The sequence below is a fragment of the Herpailurus yagouaroundi genome, unplaced genomic scaffold (assembly GCF_014898765.1).
Source record: "Herpailurus yagouaroundi ecotype Mexico unplaced genomic scaffold, PumYag 140, whole genome shotgun sequence".
Taxonomy (NCBI): Eukaryota; Metazoa; Chordata; class Mammalia; order Carnivora; family Felidae; genus Herpailurus; species Herpailurus yagouaroundi.
The window spans coordinates 70,251,065-70,271,128 of NW_024412395.1; the positions used below are offsets into that span (position 1 = coordinate 70,251,065).

The following is a 20,064-nucleotide window of genomic DNA, read 5'->3' on the forward strand; positions in this document are numbered from 1 at the left end:
GGGTGTTGACTTCCTGTTTTATTTCCAGAAAAGCACAAGAGTATTCAAAACCTATAAATAGTATTTTGAAATGGATTAGCATCTACATTTGTTATATATCATACAATCTGAGAATTTTAGAAGGATCTATAAAACAAGAAATGCTTTTTGGAAAGCAAAAATTGAGAAGCCAAGAGCATGGACAGTTTTACTTAACATTTTGGGCTTCAGTTTCCTCAACTGTAAAATAAAACTTTGGACTAACTGAGCTCTTAGATTCTATGCAGCGATTTGTTTTGGTGATTATATTTCCCTGGGTCATCTCAAAGGGTGGGCAGGGACACGCATGTAGGGACAGTCTCCATCTTATTAACCAGTATGTTCCCCATGCTTAGCACAGGATCTGGCACATAGTATTTTTATCCAAAAATATTTTTTGAATAAATGTCTACCGTATTCTGTTTTAAAAGATTTTCTTTGGCTGTGAGGCACTACAGTTGAAGTTAAAATTAACATGAAAATCCTTCCCAGGAATATATCTGTTGTATTGGCAATGTGTTTTTATTTTTCCAGATTTCTTCCATTCCTAAGTTACTGACTGGCCATTCACAAAAGGGTATATTAAGCTTTGAAGGTTTCCAAATACCTCTGGTGAGGGAATTTCTACGAGTGTCCAAGTGTTTCTCACTAACCTTGAAGTTTATTTATACCTGCAGTATTTTTGGTATTTAACAGATAATAACATATTTACATTCCATCAACACTTCATTGTTTTTCCTTTAAAAGTTCTTTAAAAAACTTTTTTTAACAATCTGCCCTGGTTTTATTCCCCTCCTCTCCATTAGTTACCAGTGCTGACTCTATTCTTTTGACTGCCAGTATTCATGCAGAAAACTTAGAGATTTTTGCTGCCAAAGATGCGCCCCTAAAGAATAAGAACTTCTTACAGAATGCATACGCTTTAGGGGCATCTGTCTCTAACTTGACAGAAATAAAATAATAAAGTTCTGTGTTTCCTTCACACATTTAGAAGCCAGAAATAGATTTAGACGTACATTTTTCAATCCGTGTGCCAACCTAGTAAGCGGAGGGAAACAGACTGCAGGGAGGAGGCTCCCACCCCCCTCATGCTTGTCCTACTCCCTGGGCCCCCACCCCCCAGCTGCCCGCAGCCCCGCCAGCTGCTCCCCTGCCGGCTGCACTCCAGCCTCTCCGGCTGTCCTGTCATGCCGCTTGGTGTTGCTGGGTGTCCCGGAAATCACAGCATCACAGTGTGTCAGAGCTCAGTGACTTCGGACTGGCTTCTTTTACACCACTGAACATTTGCTGATTATTGCCTTTATTTTAGACTTCACATTTCATCATCCAAAAGGGCTCAGAGAAGGTACTGGGATCAGCAAATTGCTGCAATATCTTGCAGTTAGCCTCCTCTTCTTAAAGCGGAGGTCAAGAGAAGGTTCTAGGTGCCTGGAGAGATGGAGTCAATGGACAAGGCCTGTCTGTTACTGCTCTTCACCCTGCAAGGAAGGAAATCCTGGAGACTCCTGAGAGTATAGAGCCCAACAGTGTAACATGTTTTAAGTAGCAATGTAAGCAGTACACATATTTCCTTAGAAAATATAAAATCAGGTTTGTAATGCCTTTTGCCCCAGACTGTTATCACACAAAACACTGAGTAAAGAGTGTCCCCTGGCCTGAGCTGGGCAGATCAGTCACTCTCACTGGAGTTTGGAATCGAGACAGAAATGCTCATCTGCCTGTGCACTGGGGAGGTGTGGATTAGCAGTGTTTGGGGCTATGCACCCGAAGGCAGTGAAAACATCTGCAGGGGAGAGAGGAAAAGAAAAACAAACCTACAGAGAGAAAAACAGAGAGGAGAACAAGAGAGAGAGCATGCTTCCTGGCTTCCTACGGGCTTGCTGGCTCTTGGGGCTAGTCCCTCAGGATACTGGGCTGCCTCCAACATTTGGCCTGAAGTTCACCTCTCTAATATGCAACAAAAAGTCTTTCCTAAAAACATTGACTTTACAAGTGTTTTGACAACAAAGCACAATCATAATCCTTTTACCAAGTTCAATTATCCAAACTCGCAAGAATTTGAACTACAAGAACCCAGAAGTAATCACAACACATATCCAAGTAGCAGAAAGCTGTGCTTTCGGTCCAGAATGGTGAAGAGTATCACTCCTAGCTGTGCCCAACACTTCCAGCTATCCCCTCCTCAAAACACAGTAATTCACCAAATATCTATGGGCAGCTGCTACACGTTCTATATCAGGTCAAATGCTGAAGGTCTGAAAGCCGTCACGACACAGCCCCTGTCTCCTAGGAGCTTTCAATCTAATGAAGAAGTTGGATAAGCAGAGTGCGCCATATTTCCCCAATGCACACTGGTGAGAGAATTCAGTCTTCTCTAACATCGCTCTCAATGAAAACTTCAGTGTTGATTAAGAAATAATAATACTACTTTGCAGATTTTATTTTCATATTTCAAAAGGACAAGCATGAGCATTAGCTACAAAAATCTCAAGAATTTTGAAGGCATGACTAGCTTAAATTCTTTAGAAAATTTTGGACGGATGCTGCAGGGTTCTAGACAAGGAAGAAACAGTATCTTTCAAGATGCTTATGCATCCAACCTGATGAAGCAGATTACACACAATTTAACTTCCCTCTGCTGGTTGTAAGGAATGGGGCATACGGTACACTTCCAACTTTGATAGGATCATGTTGGATTTTTTATCAGGTTCTCTATGTTTACAGTATAGCAAAGTCCTTAATGTGAAGGAAACAAACCTTACTTAGACACTGTCAAAGATCACTTATAACATCAACTGATTTTATTAGATCAATGTAATGTAACTCTTCATATTAATATTTTACTATTTTTATACTAATTATGCACCAAAGGTCATATGCAGTTTTTAAGTTAATTTGGTATTCAGAGTAGGACTTATAAAAGTAACTTTTACCTGATTATGAATTAACAAATATTTATTGCAGAATATTTAAATAAATATTGTATGACTTAATCCACAAAACCATTTTATTGCGATAGTCATAATTTTTATTTTTATGTTTTTTAGGTCTTTACTTGCTCTATCAGCACAAAATCTAATACAGACTCTCCCCAAATTGTCTAAAGACTCCAGGGGCTTAGTCCAAATGTAGATAAGGCTGAGTTATAGTTCCAATGCCAGGCCTAAAGGGAATTGGTCTAGACCCTTTCACTGTTGCACAGTCCATGCTGTGGCAATGCCCATGATGGTTCTGGCCATTGTCCAGACGTGGTGGGGCCTGACCTTGGGCTCTGCAGTTACAGTTTTCTTAGAGTCCCATACTTAGAGCTTTCTTAGAGTCACATACTCACACATTGGGCCAGGGTGGCTGTGTCTTAAGGAACTTCCAGCTCAGCTGTGTGCTAAGCTTCCTCCAGTAAGGCATAGGCCCTTATGTTTAAGCCAGAACACCAACTTAGGTCTGATCATTTCTAGAGATAATTTTATTTCAGGGCTTCATTATTCTTATATGATAATGAGTTTTAACCAGATTTGGTAAATCTCAAAAAGAGCAGGAATAAGCATTTGTCCCTGCCTTCCCAGATGGTCAAAGCTCCATACTCAAACTGTCCTGCTATTTCATCAGAAATCAGTTTTATTAAGGTCACTGTAATGTGTGCCAATAGGTGGCCACCATAGAATAAGTTGACTATATAGAATATTACAACGAAAAACATCAAAATTATCCATAATTCCAACCATAGATAACCACTGTTGTGTAAAAAGATTCTTGTCCTGGGGCGCCTGGGTGGCGCAGTCGGTTAAGCGTCTGACTTCAGCCAGGTCACGATCTCGCGGTCCGTGAGTTCGAGCCCCACGTCGGGCTCTGGGCTGATGGCTCAGAGCCTGGAGCCTGCTTCCGATTCTGTGTCTCCCTCTCTCTCTGCCCCTCCCCCGTTCATGCTCTGTCTCTCTCTGTCCCAAAAATAAAATAAAAAAAAAAGTTGAAAAAAAAAAAAAAGATTCTTGTCCTAACTTACCTTCCCAACCCTATTGTACTGCTCTTCCATATCCATCCTTGACACAATTTGGACAGGTTGCTGGCTCTTTGAATGCTCTCTACTTTCTCTGTCCACTGTATGTCCTTTTCCTGGAATGCTTTCCTTACTGTTTCCCCCATTGATACATACTTCTTTCAAGGCCCAGATTGAATGTCACTTTACTCTGATCTCATCCTCTGGTGGAGGCTCTGAATATTCTAACCCCCCAATCTGTACCTCTCTGGAGGCACTTATTTTATGCCCTTGTATTCTTATTTTTGCTCTCAAGTAAGAATTTTGTTTTACTCAAATTTTCATCCTCCATGTCAATTGTGGCAATGTCTTCCTTGCAAATACTGCATACTTGACATTTATTGGAAAATATATGTATGCACAAGCTATAGAAAGATGACATACCAATTTAGTTAGCCCAAATTCTTTAACTTCATTAAAATCAAAATGATAAGTATCAAGTGCCTACTACGTGTAAGACACCAGGTATTTATTATTTCAAACTTTTCTTAAATTTACTTGGAAAAAGCGTAGATGTGAAAAATTATGAAGAATAACATAATACTCATATACCCACCACCCATATTAAGAAAGAACGCTGAGGGTTATTCTTTCCAGTCATTTGTTTTAGCCATATTACACATATATTTATAATCTGTGTTTGCTGAATTATTTAAGAATACTAGATTCTGATAGGGGCACCTGGGTGGCTCAGTTGGTTGCGTGAATGATTTCAGCTCAGGTCATGACCTAATGGTTTGTGAATTTGAGCCCCACATTGGACTCACTGCTGTCAGCACAGAGCCTGCTTTGGATCCTCTGTTCCCCTCTCTCTCTGCCCCTCTCCTGCTTGTGCTCTCAGTCAAAAATAAATATTAAAAAAAAAAAGAGTATCGGATTCTGATATAGAAAATAAGAGAAGTGAATACATAGGAAGAAGAATGAAACTAAAATTGAAGCAAATAGCTAAAGGGGCGAGCAAAATATTAATATATGTTCAATAAGTAAGTTAGTAACCTATTAGATACGTTAGGTAAAGTAAGTAGAGCATTTGTGTAACGAACATAATTACAAAAGGATGGAAAGAGGAAGAGATTCCTAGTAGTCATGACACAGTAAACATATATGAGATCGTGAGTCATCAAATATTCATGACACACTGAAGATAACATGAGGAATATGAGGCACTTGCTATTAACAAGGTCTTAATTCAGGCAACCACTGGCTCCTCACATCCGCTGCACAAGGAATGCAAAATAAAATCCATAGCTGCTCATCAGGCTTACATGTGAGCTACAGCCATCAAGCAGATGCACTTGATTCCAAACCTATAGAGGAAGTGTGTGTTTTGACTCCAAACACCTTCTGAGTGTAGTGTCCACTTGGTTCAAATCTCAGTTCTGGTCCTTGCAAGCATACCCTTAGCAAGGAAGACAGAAAGGACTGAAGACTGGGGAGTGTCATTTTTCCACCCTGCCTACATCATGTTTTAAATGTGTTGACCTAACCTATCTCTTTCACCTTGCCTCTTGCTGTATGTTTTCAATTGATTTAATAAACCATGAGATTTAATCATCTCCTTTTGGTCTGGAAGCCTTTCTGTTCGGCGATGTCTTGGATAGCTTGCCTGTTACTGTACTTAAAGACTTCCGTAGTGCAAAGGTAATTTCCCACACATTTGTATTTACAAATTTTAACCTGGATATAAATGGCATCACACTGTACATATTCATCTGCAACTAGATTTTTTACTCAATATCATATTTGTGAGAATCTTCCAGAGAGATATGTAGATCTATTTCATTTATTTTCACACTATATCCACTATATAAATACATCATGATCTGTTCATGAATTCTTCTGTTCATCTAATGTAGGTTGTTTACAACTTTTTACTATGGAGACCAAGGCTGCTGTGAATATTCTTGTACATATCTGCTTAGGCACGTAACTCCTGAGGTTGATCTCAGAATATACCCAAGAGTACAAATTTCTGGGTCAAAGAGCATACATATCTTTAACTAGACTAAATATTGCTAAATGGCTCTGTAAAGTGATTGTTTCAATTTATACTCTTACCAGAAATATATGAGTCCCTATGTTCTTAATCCTAGCCAACATTTTGTGTTGTCAGACTTTGACATTTTTGCTAATCTGATGAATGGGTGCACTTTGGTTACAAAGAAATAATAACTGTGGCAATTAAAAACCTTTACGGTATTTCCTCAGTACTTCAATTATGAGGAAAAAATATGTGCAAATTTTGTCTCAGCTTTTTGAACTGTCCCAAGTAAAGTTTCCCCTTCCTCTTTCCAACTCTGTGAACACCTAAGAAAAAAACAGCTTTCAAACAAAAGTTGCCATTTTTTTTTTCTCTGTAGGGATTAGGGTTTGGAGGAATACTATGTTGGTTGCTTTATGTCACAAAAATATCCCTCTGGTTATAAAGAGCACAAGAAAAAGAATTTAGCTGTATCCCTGCAAATCGGCTATCCCTAAGCACATGCCACAATGATGGTGGGTCAGTAACTCAACAACTATTACTCACAGGCTGGGAATGCATTCATTCAAAAACTTCTTGAAAGCTGCTCCTTGTCCCACAATATCTATTGCAGGGGCTTCTTCCATGCCTTAAATTAGACTATTATAAATTAATGTACTGGGGGTCAAAAAATTTCATATTTAAGAAACCTCCCAAAGAAACGACATCTCAAAAAAATACATTCAGTACTTAGAAATTGCTATGCCTTATTTGTCACATATCTTTCAATAGCACAGATGGATGAGACATAGGACTTATAAGTTCTATTGGATCTAAGATGAAAGTCATCCTCAGCATCTTTCTTTCCTAATCTAGCACATTCAGACAGGCAAATCTTTGTTCTTCATTTCTTGCTTAAACTTTTGGATCACTCCCTGACAGCCCTAGCATTCTCAAATGTGGTTTAGGGGTCCCTTTTGGCTTTAGATCCTCTAACATAATTGTTTTAAAAATGCAGATTCCTAAATCCCAGCCGAGGCCTACTCAATCAGAATGTCTGAGCCCTGGAATTTCATTTTCTACAAACTACCCAGTTTGATTTTTTTTTCTTTTTTGCAACTGAGAAATAGAACACACATTAAGAACCAAAAACAGAAATATGCAGCTCAACAAATTATTTTTTTTAATTTTTTAATGTTTATTTATTTATGAGAGAGAGAGACAGAGCATGAGCAGGGGAAGGGCACAGAGAGAGGGAGACACAGAATCCGAAGCAGGCTTCAGGCTCCAAGTTGTCAGCACAGAGCCCAACGTGGGGCCTGAACCCACAAACTGAGATCATGACCTGAGCTGAAGTCAGAAGCTCAACCAACTGAGCCACCCAGGCACCCCAATAAATCATTACAAAGTAAACACCCATGGAAGTGCCCTGCCAGCGCTTCAGAATCACCCCCCCATCCCCCCACCCCCCCTTGTTCCCCTTCCAATCACCTCCCTCTTCCCAGTTCCAACTACTCACCTAATGTCTAGCACTAGTTGACTCCGGTACTCTCTGAAGCCTAGAACTACAGTGACAGACTAAAATCCACACTGGTTTGGTCTTGCAACCGTGACTTCTGCCTCTGCCCTCTTCACAAGTCATTCTCAAGTCCTTTCGAGCCAGTTACGTTTCATTTTACAATTACTGCCCTAATTCACTGCTTCTGCTTCATGCTGTTTCACTGCCTCTGTACTTGCTGGGGAGTACCTGTATTTCCCAAGTCCTACTATTAAATCGATCCTTCAAGACCTGTCCAATTGTCACTTTCTTATAAGTCTCCTGATGTTTGTCCCTCTGCCCCATCCGGAGCAGAACCATCATAGTTTCCATTGTGTGACTAGGAACATCTTATATGTGGATTAACTATTCTTTTGCATGTCTGTTCCCCTTCCTAGACCAAGAATTAGGGCAGAGGATTTTTTTTAAATGTTTATTTATTTTGAGAGAGGGAGAGAGAGAGAGAGAGCAGGGGAGGGGCAGAGAGAGAGAGGGAGAGAGAGAATCCCAAGCAGGCTCTGTTCTGTCAGTGCAGAGCCTGATGCGGGGCTCAAACTCAGAGACCCCGGGATCATGACCCAAGAGGAAGTCAGATGCTCAACTGACTGAGCCACCTAGGTGCCCCAAGAATTTTCTTTTTTTTACTTTTTAAAAAATTAGAAAAAAATTTTTTTAACGTTTATTAATTTTTGGTAGAGCATGAATGTGGGAGGGGCAGAGAGAGAGGGAGACACAGAATCGGAAGCAGGCTCCAGGCTCTGAGCTGTCAGCACAGAGCCTGACGTGGGCTCGAACTCATGGACCGTGAGATCATGACCTGAGCTGAGGTTGGTCGCTTAACCGACTGAGCCACCCAGACGCCCTCTTTTTTAAATTTTTTAATGTTTTTTTATTTTTGAGAGACAGAGAGAGACAGCATGAGCGGGGGAGGGGCAGAGAGAGAGGGAGACCCAGAGTATGAAGCAGGCTCCAGGCTCTGAGCTGTCAGCACAGAGCCCAACAAGGGGCTTGAACTCACAAGCCGTGAGGTCATGACCTAAGCTGAAGTCGGATGCTCAACCTACTGAGCCACCCAGGCGCCCTGAGAATTTTCTTTTTTAATTCTCTTGAGCATGTAGGCTTCGTGTGTGTGCTTCGGTAGGTGCTTAATTGTTGAACAAATAAATAATCTCCAGGCATGAACATCTGTGCCTCTACACACTAACACCTCCAGGTATATCTGAATTAGATCATGTCCTTCCTTGTCAGGAAACAAACTCAGATGTCAGGAGAGTACTGGGTGCCAGAGAGGCAGGGGAAAGCAAATGGAAGCAGTAGGGTGAAATGCAAAGGGAGAGGTGGGGAGCCAGACTTTGCCTAGATCTCTGTGGAGCCCTGGGGAGAGAGTAGTCCCACCACTCCAGGCAGCTGGGGTGGGGGCAGGGCGCGATCCCGCCTGGCCTGAGTCCCCCCTTTTTTCTCAGGCAGGACTTCTGGTTGTTAGAGCATTGTGCCCTTGTGCCGTGTGGGAAGTCCAGACTGCCCAGACTTCTTTACAATACCTTTTCCTGCCTCTAATTGTCCCCAGATGATCTACCTGTTTCTGAGTGTCTGTTCTTGCTTGCCAAGTGCCACCTCGTAAGTAACCTGCCTTTTTCTTGACCTTGGCATACAAGGAAGGTAGAGCGTTCAGTTCTTCAAAACTCCTACCCATCCATAGTATGTGTGAGTGGGAGTGCAGGGCGAAAACGGGACACACAGAAGGGCCTTGTGTAACTGCCCTGGTGCTCCAAGGATCTGGATCCTAAGCATCTGGGCAGCCTGCCACAGGAACCTTCGCAGCAATGTAAATAGTCCTTACACAAATGAACCTCCACTGTTAGGCACACTGAGAGGTCCGAAGAACAGGAATGAGAAGAATGACTCAAAACTGATATAATCCAGAAAAGATACAGTAAAATAAAATTTAAATCTATCAAAAAGTCATCTGAGAAAGAGTCATTGCCATGGTTTGATCCCTGGGATGGGGGGTAGGGATGGCTTTAGGTTTGGAGGTGAGCAAGGGCCAGCACAGAACTGGCATTCTTGGGACACGGCTGCATCTGTGAAAGGAAGTAAGACCAGAGACCTGCAAACTGAAGTCTTGGAGAGAGTGGGCTCCTCCGTCCTCCCCTAAACAACCACAGTGACCTACAGAAGGGTCTCAGGCAGCAGGGGACCAGCACTGGACCTGGTCCCCTTTCTGCAGCAAAACAGGGACAGTGAGAAACAGTGACAACAGAGGTGGCTCAGACACCAAGTGTGTCACTCTTGAGATGTGGAAACCAATAAGAAAGAAAGGAACACCACTCTTTGAATCACTGTACAAAAGCCTGGGGCTGCAGAAGTCTCTGGAGTAGGGGGAAGCCACGAGAAAAAGACACAAGCAGACACATACTTGAATGATTAATCAGACAAAAACAAAGAGATATGACTGCATTTGTAATACCAGATTAAAGAAGTGCAATCAAGCTAAGCCTGTATCTCTAGATCTATCTGACACATGGTAGACTTTCAAGACATAATTATACACGATGGATTACGTACAAAGGGCTCAATACATATTTGCTGACTAAGTTCATGATTTTTGTTGCCTTCCTCAAAGAAGTAGAAAAATATAGTACAATTCTGTTTTAATTTTTATTTCATTGTAAACTGCTTTTGAACCAGAATCTTTGTTAAACATAACACTTAAATCACCCCCCGCGATTTTCAAAGTAATACGTTTGTTGCTGAAATTTTTGCAAATTAAGAAAGCATAAAAACAAAAATTATCTGTAATACCATCACCCAGAGATAACTATGCTAACATTTGGTAAACTTTTTCCTATATGTATTGAGGTAGAGAGATTGTGGATTATTCTGCTCTGTTCTATTTCGCATTATATCATGCAAAATATCATGCTCTGTTCTATTTTAACATTATATCATGAGCATTTCCCAATATTATTAAATTGAATTAAATTAAAATGAAATTAAATATTAATTGAATTAAATTAAATTGAATGTGTTCTATCACATTGATGTGATATAACTCAACGAAATCACTATTTGGGGTATTTTGCTTTTCAAATTTATAAATAATGCTGTGATAAATATCCTCTTCTTAAATGTTCTTCATAAACTTAGGATAATATACTAGAAGTGAATCTATTGGGTCAAATAGAATGAACACTTTGAAACTACTGGTTCGATTTGCCAAATCGCCCTGCTAAAATGTTGTTTTCCTTTTTACCAGACATGTGCATAGGAGCCTCTAACTTTACCAAGAGCAGGATGATTTGGAGAATTTTATTTAAGGAATATATTTTATGGCTGGAAAAAATTCTCACTCTGTCACTATTAGAGATTGTTGTTTCAGTAGGAAATGAAAAAATATACTGACAGAAAATGAGGAAATCAAAGTCTTTATATTTTTTGACTACCCTAAATTATTGCCAATCCTGGGCAAGTTGATGGCCACAAAGTATAAGTCTGGGTGTGCACAACAATATAATTCTATAAAACTATAAAGATGTAACTTGGAAATTACATGTGGACAGAACCGTGTTTGATTTACTTTTATTTCAATAATTTTAAATCTCCTATTTTTCAGTACATGCATTGCCCTTTCAAAGTGTCTGCTCCTTGAAGGCAGTCAGTGTTGAGTAATTTGTTGTGACAAGTAGCTCAACTCGTTAACACACTCAATTTCCTTATATTTGAATAATCGCAGGGTGAAAGCACTTGGTGTGGTGGGTATTCTTTGAACCTATTCTGTTCTTCTTTTCTTTTTCTGATATATACATATACCCAAAATATACACCACCACTCCCAATCCAACTCAAAGATAACGTACAGGCTCTCTTTAAGTGAAGGGGACAGGAAAACCACTTTTCCTCTGTCCCTACTTCCTGAGGATCAATCCCTAATGCTCCCTTCCATCATTGCCATTTGTCCCAGGTCAAGAGCACTCTTTTGTGGAATTTATGTCGGGATGATCTCTTCTCTGTCTCTTCTTTTTCTTCTTCAGCAGAGTCATGCACTTCAGTACTTTCTTTTTTTCTACTTCTTTCAGAATCGTTAGGTCCACTTGAGTCAGCTTCTCACAGGTGCATGGTTATTGTCTTTGTCTCTTTTTCTCCCTCCACTTTCTTCCAACTCTTGCCCATTTACCTTAAGAACAGCTCTCTTCCTTTACATGCTATTCCTATTCCCTTCCTCCTTTCATGAACTCAAAAAAGCCCCGTATCTTGGCTGACAAGTCAACACGCTTTTGGCAAGGAAAATACCAAAGTCTTTCATCCACCCTCATATGTAATGCTTAAAAGAGGTACTCTAGCTGGGGGTGCCCTGGGTGGCTCAGTGCACTGAGCAGTTGAATCTTGATTTTGGCTCACATCATGATCCCACAGTTTGTGGGTTTGAGCCCTGAATTGGGCACTGAGCTGACAGTGTGGAGCCAGTTTAAGATTCTCTCTCTCCCTCTCTCTCTGCCCCTCCCCCAATTGTGTGCACGCTTTCTCTCTCTCTCTCTCTCTCTCTGATTGAATAAATAAATTAAAAAAAAAAAAAAGAGGGTCTCCTTCCTGCAAAGTGCAGACCTGAAGTAAGAGAGCAGCTCAGAGAAAGGTGGGTGACTGAGCATAGAATTCTGTCAGTCTCAGTCAATTGGGTGGAGAGCAGAAGCCAAACATGGGATTGTGAGGAATGAGAAAGCCCAGAATGAGGTGTGCATATGGAAGACAATTTGGATAAATTCCAGAGACTATGAGCAGAGTATTTCACCCATTCTCCACCCTCTGCCTTGTGTAGTTAGCTGAGAACTATTAGTGACCAGTGTCTTAGTCCATTAAGGCTGCCACAACAAAAATACCATAGACTGAGTGGCTTAAACAACAAACATTTATTTCTTCACAATCTGGAAGTCCAAGATCAAGATACTGACAGATGATTTGGTGTCTTAAAAGGAGCCATTCCTGGTTCATAGGTGGCTATCTTCTTGCTATGTCCTCACATGTTAGAAGGGGCAAGAGAACTCTCTGGTGTCTCTTTAACAAGGGCACTCACATTGATGAGGGCTTTACCATCATGACCTACTCATCTCCCAAAGGCCCACTTCCTAATAGTTGGGATTAGCATTGCAACAAATGAAATTTGGGAGGACACAAACACTCAGTTCATCACAGCCAGGGATAGGTGGACAGTAGTCAGTGTTGAGACCTGAAAACAGCATTATGAAACAGTTAACTGTACAAATCCTGCATGGACGACGTCAGAGAAGGAAAAGGATAGGAAGAGAAAGCGTAGCTGAGTTGTAATCACTACTGCCAGAGAAGATAAAGAAGGAAGAAAAACCAGTCCCAATTCCTTAAAAAGTGTCCAGAAATTCTCTTTGGAAAGTCTTCTCAAAACTTTACATTTACATTCCCTTCTATCTTAAACACAAATTTTTAAAAATAAAACCAAAATTGGGGCGCCTGGGTAGCTCACTAGATTGAGTGTCTGACTTTGGCTCAGGTCATGATCTCGAGGTTTGTGGGTTTGAGCCCCACGTTGGGCTCTGTGCTGACAGCTCAGAGCCTGGAGCCTGCTTCAGATTCTGTGCCTTCCTTCCTCTCTGCTCTGCCTCTGCTCGCACACGCTGTCTCTCTCAAAAATAAATAAACATTAAAAAAAATAAAAAACAAAACCAAAATTACTCTTCATTCAATTAAATGTTTGGTTGTATTTACTATTTAATATTATATTAGTATTTTTCTGCTGTTCATATTAGCAATGTATACTGTAAATGTCTTTAACTGTAGAAGTCAATTGTGTTAGATGACCTCTAAGAGCCCACCTTGTCCCCCCAAAGTCTGTAATTCTGTATTTTAACTTGCACTTTATAACCATTTGTAGATTCCCATGCTGGGAATCAGTCTCATTTTTTTTTTTCTTCCCCAATAGGAATGGCAATACAAGTTCAAAATAACCAACTTATAAATGAGCTATTTGAACTAAACTAATTGTATGTTGAGTTTCTGCAAGGTATTTGAACATACTTTGAATATACATAAGAGGTTGAATTAGGTTGGTGAACTTCATAATCCTTTACATCTTAAGAACTGTTTACAGTGTTTTATAATAAAATGCAATGTGCGAAAATATGCTTATTTTTTGAAAAAGAGCAAGCTCGGGGCGCCTGGGTGGCGCAGTCGGTTAAGCGTCCGACTTCAGCCAGGTCACGATCTCGCGGCCCGTGGGTTTGAGCCCCGCATCAGGCTCTGGGCTGATGGCTCAGAGCCTGGAGCCTGTTTCCGATTCTGTGTCTCCCTCTCTCTCTGCTCCTCCCCCGTTCATGCTCTGTGTCTCTCTGTCCCAAAAATAAATAAATAAAAAACGTTGAAAAAAAAATTTAAAAAAAAAAAAAGAAAAAGAGCAAGCTCTTGAAATTACCAGCTATGAAACACATTCCTATTAGCTTACCTTGAAGAAACTTGTTTTTTTTAAATATTCAAGTCTCATTGAAATGAGAAAATACTCAACTTTCACGCATTCAAAAATCTACTTAATTTATAGTACACGTCCAAAGCTTTAAGTTTCTTATTGTAAAATAAGGATAGTTTTAATTATATTTCTGGTTATATGAATATTACACATGACTCAGTTAATTGTAGGGCCACCACCACATAGAGTGGAAAATTCGTTAAGTATAGAATTGTTCTGAGGCAGTAATAGCAAATCTGGAGGATAGCATTATATTGTATCTTAAATCTTATAGGTCATAAGCCATAATGCTATTCTTTCTCTCCTCTAAGAACATTTTAAATATATTATGAATTCTTTTGTTTTGAATCACTGAGGCATTTTAAAGTAAAAAATCTTTCTGAAAGTAATAAAGTAATGCTCTTTCAGCAAAATTTTTCACTCAAATGTCAGAACCACTACCAACTTTTTACATTTTTTTTTACTAAAAACTTTTTTAGTTTCATTATGTGGAAATGGTTTTGTCCAAAGAACTCCTTATTTGTGCAAATGCACTTTAATCACTGAAGTATTTTTTTTGGTTTTTAAAAAATGTTTATTTATTTATTTTGAGAAACAGAGACTGTGCAAGCAGGGGAGGGGCAGAAGCAGAGAGAGAAAATCCCAAGCAGGCTCCATGCTCAGCTCAGAGCCCGATGCAGGACTTGATCTCAGGACTGTGAGACCATGACCTGAGCCAAAATCAAGAGTCAGAAGCTTAACTGACTGAACTATACAGGTGCCCCAATCACTGAAGAATTTCTGATAACATATTTTTTTTTTTAGATCCTGTTAAACACATATGTATTGAATTCAAGAGAAGTTTAAGACACACTTACAAGATGGAATGGAATATGGAACGATCAGAATTTATAGTTTTTACCATAGGGGATGGAATGTCTTCCCTTAACAAACCACCAGGGCCTGGCAATGGGAGATAACTGTGTGTGTCTGGACATGGGGTGGGGTGGAGGTGGAACAGGAGGTGGTATTTGGGGTAGTATGGATGACAAGTGGTATGGAGGGAAGTAAGAATCATACTTTTTTTTTTTTAACATTTATTCATTTTTGAGGGACAGAGAGAGACGGAATGTGAGCAGGGGAGGGGCAGAGTGAGAGCGGGAGACACAGCATCAGAAGCAGGGGGCTATGAACCCACAAACCGTGAGATCCTAACCTGAGGTCAGATGCTTAACCGACTGAGCCACCCAGGCACCTCAAGAATCATGCTTCTTTATCAGATACAGATGAATTCTCTTTGTGAGCAGCCACACTGACTAGTTGGCTATATAGCTGTCATATAGACACTATACAAGCATAGAAATTGATGCCTAAAAGCTTAAAAATTTATCTTTTCTTCATTTTCCTTCCTCCCATCACTTACCCCAGCACCATAGAGTGTTTAAGGCAATGCAAAGATGGAAGAATAGACTACCTAAATGCGCCCACAAAACAAACAAGAAGGTTTTCAGTGTTTAACTGTAGAAATATGGTAGCCCCAGATTTCACTTTCTATAGTTTCAGTAATCCATCGTCCAGAAGTAGATGATCCTCCTTCTGATACATCAGAAGGCCAATTATGTCACAATACCTAGTCATTCACCTCAGTTCATCTCATCACCCCAAGAAGGGTTAGTATAGGACAATAAGATATTTTGAGAAAAAAAAAGACAATAAGATATTTCCATAACTTTTATTACAGTATATTATTATAATGGTTCTATTTTATTATTAGTCATAGTTGTTAACCTCTTACTGTGCCTAATTTATAAATTTATCATAGATATATACAGGAAAAAACATAATATATATAGGGTTTGGTACTATTTGCGGCTTCAAACATCCACTGGGGAGGTCTTAGAACATATCCCCATGGGTGAGGGGGAACAACTATTAGCAGTTACAAGTCGGAAGAAAAAATATCTGCTGTGACATATTTCCTTTTCAGCAGCATGTTCAAGACTGGCCAAACATACAAAGGCTCAGGAAAAGGATTTAATGTCATTTCTACCAACTCTGGAAACAATTCTACTGGGAGGCTCAACAGTCCAGGTTAAGACTGCTCATTTCATGACTTATGAATCACTAACTGTACATACTTATGGAAGAAACTTATTTTTTTCTAGCTATTCAGAACCAACAATGTTTGCAAAACATGAGTATTCCAGACAGAAACTAGAATTTTGCAGATTTCATTGCCTGAAAATTTGTTAACCTGTATCTTTCCAAGAAATTGTCTTTATTTCATAACAACCTGTTAACTTTCTCTTTAGCAGAACAAGGTCTGCAACTTCAAAACCATGACAATTAGGCTAAGACAAACTTCAGCAGTGATTTCTTCAGTTGAAGAACTTGAGGAAGCAAGCATGCTTATTCATTTGATATGTCAATGCAACTACTCCATACAGAACCTTTCAGTAACACTGGAAAAAGAAGTTTAATTCTATATATCCCGTTGTGGTAATACTCATTCTTTCAACGTGTTTTTGAAAGAAAGAAAAAAAGAAGTTCAGTACTTTAATAAGGCCTTTTTCTTTCAATGTTATCATCCCATCCGTTGCTGCAACATAAAGATGTGGTATGAAGAATTTCCCATTTCAAAGAATGCCTTGTATCCCCATCAGCGAAGTAGGCACACTGGGAACCCAGCCAGGATGTGGGAATGGCTTCCTATAAAACTGAGTTTTTATATGTATGTTAAAACGGAATTCTACCTGTATCTGCAGTAGTTTAGATTTACTAAATGTGTTCTGCCCTTCAAGAGCACGTTGCTAAACATTCGGGGAATTCTTTCATTTTCCCGTTTTTGTAAAGAGATAATAGATTCTAAAACAAATTTCCAAAAATTGTGACAGTAGTTGAGGTACATTTATGGAGGTGTTTTAATACTTTGTTGGGTTAGAAAAGTTGATGCAAACCAAACTCACAAATTCTATAGCGTGCCTCGGGAACTCTGTTTAAATACACCCCAGAACTGTTCTAAGCACTATCGGATTTCTTCACCCAGGAAATAGAAAATATTAACCAGTAAAATAACACAGGCAGGTTTTTAGGAGGGTTGAGAAGGGTGGAATTAAGTTGCCGGGCAAAGCAGGACAGTCGTCAAATCCGCACTTCGGGTTTGTGGGTTCTCACTCTTCCCCTCCTCCCCCACCCCCAACGCCGAGGCAGTGCTGGGGAGGGGGCAAGATGGGCGAGGCAGAGATTCTCCAAAATCGCCAGTTTTTCTCCCAGCTCTGCGCACCTGCCGCCCCCACTCAGTGCGGTCGCGGCTAACTTCCCGCAGGCCGCCTGGGACCAAAGGGCAAGGGGCGCACCTGGCGCACCCGCCTCGCCTGCGGGGGCGAGGACGGCGCCCAGATTAGTGGGCCGAGGGCGCTCTCTATTTTTTTTCAAGTCAGCCTCCCGGAGGATGTTGGATTTGGCGGGGTGTGCTCTTTGAAATACTATATTGGGAACCTCACACATTAAAAAAGAATTTTTTTTTTAAATTGCAAATCTTCCCGGTTCACTTGGCAGCTGGAGAGCAGGCCCGAGGCGGCGTCCCCTCCCGCCCTCCACCCCCGTTTCCCTCCTTCCCGCCCCCTCCCCCCGCCCGGAGCGGGACTCGCGGGAGCCGCCCCCTCCCGGGCGCCCACTTGGTTCCTCCCAGCTGCCGTGTGAATGGGCCGCCCTCCGGATTCCGCGGAGGGGGCGGCGGGAAGAGGCCGAGCCCGGGTCCCGGCGGCCGCCGCCCCCGCCCCCGCCCCGCGGCGGCCCACGCCGGGATCTGCGTCACTCGGCCGCGCGTGGGCGGGAGCCGGAGCGGCGAATGTAGCAAGAGCGGAATCTCCCAATGTGACAGCGCGCGGGGGGTGGAGGCGGCGGAGGCGGGCGGGGGAGGGGGAGGGTGCAGCGCGCGCCGGGAGGAGAAGGGAAGGGAGGAGGAGGGAGGACGCGGCGGGGGAGGTGCGGCTGCCACCGCCCGCGCGCCGGAGCCCTGAGGAGCCGCCGCCGCCAACGCGGCCGAGCGGAGCGCCGTCGGGGCTGGCGGGCAGGAAGGAGCGGCGGGTCCGAGCTGGGGGGGAAGCAGGGAGAGCGCGCCCACCACCTTCCCTTCCCCCCTCGATGGGAGCGGGGGCGTCCCGGCCGCCGCTGCCGCCTGAGGAGGGAGAGCTGGGGGCCGTCACTTCGGAGTTGGGGCTGAGCAGTCCTCGCGGGAGAGTGTGCCAAGACCGCTGCAGCCGCTGGCCGAGTACGTACCTGCTCGCTGTCTGCCAAGTGCGAGACGCGTTGGCGCTCGTGAGGCGGCGGGCGAACTTGGGGCGGCAGAGTCGCCGGGCCGCGCGGGCACTCGGGGGCCGGCGTCCTGGGGAGCGGGCCCCGCGCGGCCGCCACCGGAAGGAGAGGGCGGCATCTGGCTCGTGTGGGCGATTCCCGGAGAAATTCGGTGCGCCGGGGCAGCGAGAAGAGGGCGAGCAAGGCAGCGGGCCTGGGTTGTGCGTCTTTCCTCCGAGAGAGCCGGGGTTGCGAGTCCATTCTAACGCGACTGGGGTCGTCGCGCGGGGCTCGGGGGTGCGTGGTGTATTGTGCGTGGTGGGTGTTCGCGCTGGCCCCTGAGTTTTGCAGCCACCTTCCCCAGGAGGGGATCTTTTTGTTGATTTGTTTACTTTATAGAAATGTTACACTCAGTCTTAATTTTTCTCCTGGGTATCCTCTCCTTCCAAATGTAGTTTTCTTTTTAAAAGCGGAAGGAGAGTTTTGCTTGGAAGTGGCTTACAGAAACTTGGCACCAAGGTGCAGGGAAGCGAGAGACTCGTGCTCACTAAGGCCGAGTGTGGAATTTGCAAACACATGTGGGACATAAAAGCCTTGGATGCGGGCAGAGGTGTGTGATCTTATTCATGGAGAAACATTGCAAGCGCTATCAGGTTTATGGCTTTCAATCTCAGGGTTCACAAGGCTTAAGATATGAAACGACACTTCCAAGTAAGCCTAAAAATATAAAAATATTCCGAGGTCTTGGAAAAGGATAATTGAGTTGGAAGATGCAGGTATAGATTCTGCAGACCAAGTTTGCAGCCGGTGATCTGAAGGAATCTTTGACTTGCATGTAGCTTTATCCCACCACGCTCATTGAGATCCGTGAGGCATGGAAAATTTGGGGTAACTGTCAATTTCAGATTGCATCCCAAAGAATTGACTTGGAGTAACCTGTCACTACCAATTGGTTTGCCAGTGACGTGTCTGCAAACTCAAAGAGTGCAAAGATCAGAAGCTGAGAGGGAAATTCTCAGATCTTGTTTAAAAATATTTTGGCAGTTTTAATAGATAATATTAGATTGCATAGGAACAGAGGAACAGAATTTAAAATAGATTAGTCACGTAGGGAATGCTAGGCTGTTTTGTTAGAAAAGTGTGCACACAGTGAATTACCTTTTTAGATTTTCACTTTTTTGAAGATTTTCCCTTGTGAAACATACCAAATTATGACACGTCACAATTTATGTGTGGGTTTTAAGGAGAAATATTGGAAAACGATGCATAGGACTTTCTCTATTTTGGGTGAAGGCTTAAAAGAGCTGCTTCTAACCTAAGTGCCAGTAGAAGTGGGCTCTTAGATTCAAGGGTATCCTTTTTCCTCCATCTTTCAATATCATTTGAGACATTTAATATTGTCCTTTAATTAAGCTTAAAAATTATGTTATACCCCTAGGTATTAAAATACATATAAAAGTCCTCTTAAGAATGTATAGCTGTCTGGCAAGGTCAGCCTTCTTTGTTCTTGTTGGGGTGTTGGATGCTGGAAAATTAGGTCTTGAAAGAAAATAATTTCAAGGAACCATGGGAAAGTTTCTTGTTTTGATTTTATTAGTTTAGCATCTTGCACAAAAGTTAATATGCCATCCTGGTATTAGAAAAATCTCCTATTCCTTGTCTCTGGTGATTCTCTGTTATATGTGAATGAATCCATATTAATAATAATAACATTGAGGCATTGTAGACTTTTGATTTTATTTCGTTCTGCCTGCT

General features: G+C 41.9%; 1 protein-coding gene and 1 long non-coding RNA gene across 4 annotated transcripts in view; one reads left to right on the forward strand and one right to left on the reverse strand.

Moving 5' to 3' along the window:
- Positions 1-18,477, reverse strand: part of LOC121030834 (uncharacterized) — a 58,000-nt gene extending 39,523 nt beyond the window's left edge. For both annotated transcript variants that reach the window (XR_005790436.1, XR_005790435.1), the window contains exon 1: positions 18,295-18,477. This is a non-coding gene — a long non-coding RNA (uncharacterized LOC121030834). The remainder of the gene's footprint in view (positions 1-18,294) is intronic.
- NAB1 (NGFI-A binding protein 1) overlaps positions 17,999-20,064 on the forward strand; it is a 43,796-nt gene continuing 41,730 nt past the window's right edge. For both annotated transcript variants that reach the window (XM_040475673.1, XM_040475674.1), the window contains exon 1: positions 17,999-18,286. The gene's annotated coding sequence lies outside the window, so the exon portion shown is untranslated. The remainder of the gene's footprint in view (positions 18,287-20,064) is intronic.